The sequence below is a fragment of the Nicotiana tabacum genome, chromosome 23 (genome assembly GCF_000715075.1).
Source record: "Nicotiana tabacum cultivar K326 chromosome 23, ASM71507v2, whole genome shotgun sequence".
Classification (NCBI taxonomy): Eukaryota; Viridiplantae; Streptophyta; class Magnoliopsida; order Solanales; family Solanaceae; genus Nicotiana; species Nicotiana tabacum.
The window spans coordinates 575,808-584,132 of record NC_134102.1 but is presented as its reverse complement, the minus strand read 5'-3'; positions in this window follow the sequence as shown (position 1 = coordinate 584,132).

The following is an 8,325-nucleotide window of genomic DNA, read 5'->3' as shown; positions in this document are numbered from 1 at the left end:
CTGTGTAATTCATCTGAGCTGGATTCATAGTTTTGCTCGCATAATAAATGGAGTGAAAGATTTTATCCCTTCTTTGCCCCAAAATAGCTCAGATTGCTATGTCACTTGCATCGCACATCAACTCATATGGCGGGCCCCAATCTGGAGCGATGATAATTGGTGCAGTCACCAACCTTCCCTTCAGCTCCTCAAATGCTTTCAGACATGCATCATTAAACTTGAAGGTGACATCATTCTCTATAAGCCTGCACAACGGAGAAGAAATTTTCGAAAAATCTTTAATGAATCGACGATAAAAACCTGCATGGCCCAAGAAACTGCGAATGCCTTTGACGGATGTCGGTGGGGGCAATTTTTCAATCGCCTCCACCTTTGCTTTATCCACCTACAGACCATTTTTTGACACCTTGTGTCCCAAGACTATACCTTCACGTACCATGAAATGGCACTTTTCCCAGTTTAGTACCAAGTTTGTCTCTTCACACCTAGCAAGCACTTTATCAAGGTTCATTAAACAATTATCAAAAGAACATCCAAACACAGAAAAATCATCCACGAACACTTCCATAAATCTTTCAACCATGTCAGTAAAAATAGACATCATACATCTTTGAAAAGTCGCAGGTGCATCACAGAGACCAAAGGGCATTCTCTTGAACGCATACGTGCCATAGGGACACGTAAATGTGGTTTTCTCTTGGTCCTATGGGGCTATAGCAATCTGATTATACCCCGAATAACCATCTAGGAAACAATAGTATTCCTGGCCAGCTAACCTATCAAGAATTTGGTCAATGAAAGGGAGGGGAAAGTGGTCCTTTCGGGTGGCATTGTTCAATTTTCTATAATCTATGCAAATTCTCCACCCAGTGATAGTTCTTGTAGGAATTAAGTCATTATTTTCATTAACCACTACAGTCATCCCCCCTTTCTTAGGCACACATTGAATGGGGCTTACCCATTTGCTATCAGAGATTGGGAATATAATACCTGCATCAAGCCACTTAATCACTTCTTTTCTTACCACCTCTTTCATGATTGGATTTAGGCGGCGTTGTTGCTCTACACTTTGCATGTGTCCGTCCTCCATGAGGATTTTATGCATACAGAAAGCTGGACTAATGCCTTTAATGTCAGACATCGTCCACCCAATTGCTCGCTTGTGCTCACGTAGCACTCTCAACAACTTTTCTTCCTGTAATTTAGACAATTCAGAAGAAACAATAACAGGTAAAGTGTCAGAACTACCCAAATAAGCATATTGAAGGTGAGGGGGTAGGGGTTTAAGCTCCAATTTTGGAGCTTCTTCAATTGACGGCTTTAGAGGAGATCCACTTGGCCTATTCAGGGGCTCAAACGGGTGTATTCCCTGCATGTAAGCACAAGATGCATCTAGGATATGCATCATCTCCTCAACCTTATCATCAATCTCCAAGCTATCGAACAACATGAGTGCTTTTTCTAGAGAATCGTCTAGATATACACTCGTGTTAAGAGGTTTCTCATCCACCTCCACAACAGATATCATAGAGAGCTCCTCATAGTGGCGGGGAAGTTGGATCGCTTTGTAGACATTAAAAACTGCTTCCTCTTTGTACACCCTCATAATCATTTTTCCCTCTCTCACTTTAATTATTGCATCACCAGTAGCCAAGAGAGGTCGTCCCAATATGATTGGAACTTGTTCATCAGCCTCAAAATCTAGAATAATGAAGTCAGCTGGGAAGATAAATTTCCCAATTTATAGCAATACATCTTCAATCACTCCTTTAGGGTAGGCTATGGACCTATAAGCTAATTGCAACATCACAGTGGTTGGTCTTGGAGCTCTCAGACCCAATTGCTTAAACAAGGACAAGGGCATTAGATTTATGCTCGCCCCCAAATCACAAAGAGCACGACCCACGTCAATATTACCAATTCGCACAGGGATGGTGAAGCTGCTAGGATCCTTAAGCTTTTGAGGAAGCTTGTTTTGGACCCTTGAAGTGCACTCCTCAGTAAGTGCAACTATCTCGAACTCAGTCAATTTCCTCTTGTGAGACACTATATCTTTTATGTACTTAGCATATTTTGGAATTTCACGAAGTACATCCACCAATGGAATATTCAATTGAACCTGGCTCAACATAGAGAGAAATTTGTTGAACATGCGATCATCATTCTTTTTCTACAATCTCTGGGGGAAAGGTGGTGGTGGCCTTGCAGCCTCCACTGGCTCTGAACCTGCATCATTTTTCTTTGACTCATGTATTGCCTTAGGGATCAGCTCCCTCTCAGGTATAGGCTTGTCCTTTCTCTTCTTTGGAACTTCTTCTAGTTCCCTCCCATTTCTGAGTGTAACTGCATTAACTTGAGGGTTCTTCTCTATATCACTGGGAAGAGCGCATGCAGGTCTAGTGTTTTGATTTGCTGCTAACTGTCCCATTTGCCTCTCAAGATTTCTGAAATCGGTCCTGAGCTGTTGATTATCAAGAAACAACTTCTTCAGCAAGTCATTAGTACTCTCTTCTGTTTGTAGGGGTGGTTTCTGAGGTTGATTGAAATTTCCTTGGGGCCTATACTGATTCTGATTCTGTTTATTTCCTCCCCATAAGAAGTTAGGATGATTCCTCCAATTTGGATTGTAAGTATTCCCATATTGTGCATGCCGATTCATTGGACCTCTACTCTGTTGCCCCACATAGTATATAGATTCAGGATGCGTAGGGCACATGTCACTTATATGACTGTCACCACATAGTTCGCAGCAAATAGACATTTGCTGTATATGTTGCATCTGTTGTGTTTGTTGCATTGTCATTCTATTCATTTGATTTGCCAATTTTGCTATATCGGCTCTTATGGCTGAGAAGTCATCAAGCTCAATCAACCCGGCTGCCTTCTGTTTAATTGCCCTTCGTGAGTCCCCATCTCCTTGCCAATTATGGTCATTAGCAGTGAAGTTATTTAGCAAGAGTTGTATTTCACTATACGGCCTCGCCATGCAACTACCCCCACAAGCTGAATCAAGATTCATCTTTGATGCCTCATCTAGCCCATCAACAAAAGTGTGACCCAATACCTCATCAGTCTGACAATGATGCAGGCAGTCTCTGAGTAGCTTCTTGTATCTTTCCCAAGCTTGACGAAGTGTCTCGCCATCCCGTTGTTGGAACCCAAGAATTTGGCTCCTCAGCAACTTTGTCTTCTTAGTGGGGAAAAACTTGATTAAGAATTTCCTTGCTAGATCATCCCAAGTATGGATTGAGTTCGCGGGCTCTTTTTGCAACCGTTCCTTAGCTTCCCCCAACAGTGAAAAGGGAAATAGTGTCAGCCTGACATAGTCCTTGGAAACGTTTGGATAATTGTAAGTGTCCATAATTTCCAAGAAGTTCTGAATGTGCCTCTGCTGGTCTTCATGAGATAGACCCATATATTGCCCTGTGGACTGAATCAGCTGTACCATGTACTGTTTGAGTTCAAAATGCCCCGTGATATCAGGCTTCACAATAGCCTGAGTCATATTCGCAAGATTGGGCCTTGCGGCTTCTATTACCGCACGCTCTTCATTACCTGCCATCTCTGTTGGTTGTGGTTGAACTAAAATGTCCAGCTCTCCCTTTATTCTAGTTCTTGTTTCGACTTCCTTCCTCACTCTATGAAGTGTTCGTTAAATTTTTGGATCAAAAGGAAGGAGGTTGTTTGCACTTCTACTCCTCCGCATTCAAGAGAAGATCATGCGTTAACACAAACAAGGCAAACTGAAAATTAAAGCTTGAACAAATAACTAATAAAAGCTTAACTTAGTCAAGTAGCTAATTTCTAAGTCCTCGGCAACGGCGCCAAAAACTTATTGTGACCAAACACACTCACGCAAGTATACGTGGTCATCAAGTAATAGAGTAGTGAGTAGAGTATCGTTCCCACGAAGACTTATGATTCACTTTTGACTAATTCAAACGTAAATAGCTTATCGATTCAAGCAGTTTCTTACAAAATAGATAATTTTCTAATTTACTACCTAAAGACTATCAAGTAATGAAATACTAGAAATCAACCACAACACTTAAATAGTTTCGAATAACAATCAATAGGAGATAATATTCCAGGGTCACGGGTTATCTAACAATCATGTTACATTCTTAGCTTAAAATAACTAATTGATTTATCTGGATTGTTGATTGACAGGGTTGATACTACTCATAAGAATCTGTCGAGTCCTTACTCGCCTATTTAAGCTAACTTAATACCTATATGTCTATGGAATTAAGATTAACAAGAATGCATTTACAATTCCTGTATTGCAACCGAGCAAGGCAATTAGGTATATGTCTATCCTAATTGCGAATTCGTTTCCCGATGTCCGGGTTTAAGAACTTGTTCTATTTAATTCTATATGCAATCTAGAATTCCCACTTTCGAGTTCAACTCTAGATTCGTAGATAGTATTTCACTGTTAGCTACTCAGCAAAATAGTTAAAACAGAATTAAATAAATAACCCAATATGATAAAATCAACTTCGTCAAATTAAACTTCAAATGTCAACATTCATGTATACCCATGACCCTATAACAATAGGATTCTTAGCCACTCATGTTCATACAATCATCAAATATAATGTTTTTAAACATAAAATCAATGAGTACTAGGAAAGGGATGGAAGAATTTATCAAATCCTTGCTTCTGAGTGTTTGGTGCCTCCATCTTCTCTCTCAATCACGTCCTGCCCCTTCAAAAATAGGTTTAGGTTGGCTTTTATATGAGTTGGGGGCGTCTAGGGGTCGAAATAACCAAGTCCTAGTCGAAAAAGGACACTTTCCCATCTTGAGCGTCTAGGGCAGCGTGGGGCGCTGGCCCTGGCGCTCAAATATTTTGGCTGCTGTAAATTGCGCCACAGCCAGCGCCCCACACTGGCTGTGGCCCTCAAATCTCAGTTTTTGCGTTTTTGTCCCGATTTCGCTCCAATTCGCGCCCTTTCATCCCAAATTACATCCGAATGATCTCTACACATAGAAATACCAAAATTTAGCACAAATAATCATATTAAACATCTCAAATCATCAAGACATGAGCAAAATGTGAGGCGATATATATCAAAATATGCATACATTAAGTCGATTATCACCGGTGACATGGGTGTGCAGACTTGTTACCTGGTGCGGAAGGTCATGGGAGTGTATCCCACGGGAAGATAGTATAAGTGTGACATGTAGTCACTTGATTGATTGAAGATTGGAACCAAGAATGGAGATTTTAGTACTATTGCTAACGTGAGAGTTTAGGCCTGGAAGGCACTCTATTCTTTGGGCTGCGGACTGTGGGTGTTTGTGCCGGACTAACGGATGTTCTTGTGTATCATGGGAAAAAGGGTTAGTGTAGATCCTTGAAAGGTTATTAACCTAGTGTGGCAAGATCAGAATCAGCTTAAGGTCCGTGGGTGGACCTAAATGTGAATGTGAGCTCTATATCAGGCCGGATGTGTTCATTTCAACTTAGCATTGTATGCGGAGGAATCTTTGGGCCCTGGATGTTATTTATGTCATCAGTTATTTTGTGTAATTCTATATTATGCCAGGTGGGTTGTGAGGTGGCATGAGTATTCGCACATGTGTTGTGATCCCGTGTAGTTTGTGGTGTTATATGAGCGAGATGGCTCTCCAGATGCAGGTCATTTATTGCACCCTAGTTGTGCTTGGGTATTGTAGCGTATGGCACTATCCGTCTCCCCAGAGTTATATTTTTGCACTTGGTGTGTTCGTGGTCGATATTCGGTCATTTCGTAGGTATAGGCATTTCGGCTTAATGGGTACTCCCCTATTTATTTTCATGTGTGGATAAGGTGGCACACCGCCACGGGTATATGGTTGGATCGGGTGGCATGCCGCCATGGATATGTTGTTTGGATCGGGTGGCACGCCGCCACGGGTATCATGTGTGGATTGGGTTGCACACCGCAACAGTGTCATGGTTGGATCGGGTTGCACGCCGCAATGGTGTGAAGTTGAGTACAGTATCCCATATCTTCTATTATGTGTTTTGCTTCTCATTTTTCTGAGGAAGGTCCATAATATCTTTTCGGTTGTTTAAATTAGTTACGTGGGTTGAGAAATTCTTTCCAGAGTTCGTTTCCTTATGTATCACATTCGAGTTTGTAGCTTGTTGGCACATTGTGGCATTATATGAGACTTTTGGCAATGTCTGAGGTGACTTATTGCCTAATTTAGCTTGTACTGGGTGAGACGAGATTATTGGACATGGGATCAGTGCGATCAGGTTTATATAAGGCACATTAAAAAGTAAATATCGATATTCAGTCCAGAATAAGGTAAAGGTTCTTGTCGGGAGGATAGACTCCATGAGTTGTGATTCGGCAGTTAGTTATGATTTTCTACACTTCATGAGGTGCGTTGCGGGCATCAGATTCGCGAAATTTTGGCTATTGTTGTCAGGGGATGTCATTAGGGATATGTGAATAATGCGGTGCATGGTGTGAATTCGGTAAGGGTATACAATCATGTATGGGTACATCGTGTAGTGATGGATATGGTGTTCGTATGTTGGAAGCAGACCTGGTAAAGAATTTTAGATGTTGGAATTTGGCACTAAGGCTTATTTGACTAGATAAAAGAGAGGATTTCTAGGTTTGCTCGAGCGGATGATCTCAACGGGGTCGTGGAGGCACAGATAGGTGCACGAGGTGTTAAACAGTGATTTCAAAAAACTTTGGAGCAGTTCTTAACACGTTCGAGGTCGTTTTGAGCTCTAACACGTCGTTCAGCGGTTTGAGCCTCTGAGCAGCTTCACTTCAGGTATAATGGCTTGTACGCGTGGTCGGAATTTAATTTCGGGAGGTTCCGAGTTGATTTGGAAAGGAAATTCTAATTTTTGTAAGCCTTAAGTTAGAGGAATTGACTAAAGTATGATTTTTGAGTAAACGACCTTGGAATCGGGATTTAAAGGTTCCAACATGTTTGTATGATGATTTTGGACTTGGGCGTATATCCGGATCGGGTTTTGGATGACCCGTGAGCATTTCGGCGCCTATTATGGAAGTTGGCATGTTGGAAGAATTTCATAAATTCGGGTTGAAGTGTATTTCAATGTTATCGATGTCCGTTTGGAATTCCGAGTCTGGGAATAGCTCTGTATGATGATTCTGGTATTGGGAGCGCGTCCGGAAGTGGATTTAGAGGTCCGTAGGTCATTTCGGGGTCATTTGGCGAAAGTTAGAAATTTGAAGGTTTTTGGAAAGTTTGATCGGGAGTGGACTTTTTTTATATCGGTGTCGGAATCCAATTTCGGGATTTGGAGTAGGTCCGTAATGTCGAATGTGACTTGTGTGCAAAATTTGAGGTCAATCGAACGTGATTTGATGGGTTTCGGCATCGAATGTAGAAGTTTGAAGTTCTAAAGTTCCTTAAGATCGAATTGGGGTGTGATTCATGATTTTGATGTTGTTTGATGTGATTTGAGGCCTCGAGCAGGTCCGTGTTATATTGTGGGACTGGTTTGTATGATTGGAGGGGGTCCCGGGGGCCTCGGGTGTGTTTCGGGAAGGTTTCGGATCATTTCGGGTTGTTTTGGACTGTTGTTGCTGGTATCTGGTTTCCTTCATCGCGAACGCGAAAGGTGTCCCGCGTTCGCGAAGATGAATTTGAGGCAACTGGGATTTTGTCCTTCGCGAACGCGAGGCGGAGGTTGCGAATGCGGAGGGTTGCCTAAGGAAGCTTACGCGAACGCGAGGCAGGGGTCGCGAACGCGAAGAAGAAAGCGGAGTAGGAGCCTATAGTAGTTTGGCCTTCGCGAATGCGAAGCTACAACCGCGAACGCAGAGCAGTAGTGTTTGCGGCCTTTGCGAACGCAAGGCTTTGATCGCGAACGCGAAGAAGGGCCTGGCCTGGGCAGATTGTTTTAAAGACGGGATTTGGCCATTTTTCCTCCATTTTTCATTTGGTTGGGCAATTTTTGAAGCTCTTGGAAGGGAGATTTTCATCATCTATGTCAAGGTAAGTGATTCCCACTTATTATAAGTTAAATACATGGTTTGTATAAGGATTTAGACATGAAAATTAGTAGAAATTGTGGGGTTTTAGTAGAAAACCTAGAATTTATTATATTTGGATTTTGACCACGAATTTGAGAATGGAATTGGAAATAAATTATATATTTGAGTTTGTGAGGTTATGGGTAACGTTTATCTTCAAAAAAATTTGGAATCCGGGCACGTGGGCCCGAGGGTGAGTTTTTTATCGACTTTTCAAGCGGAGTTAGGAATTGTTATAGGTTGGATTATAAGGAGTATTAGAGTATATATTTATGGATTCGCACATTTATTGACTAGT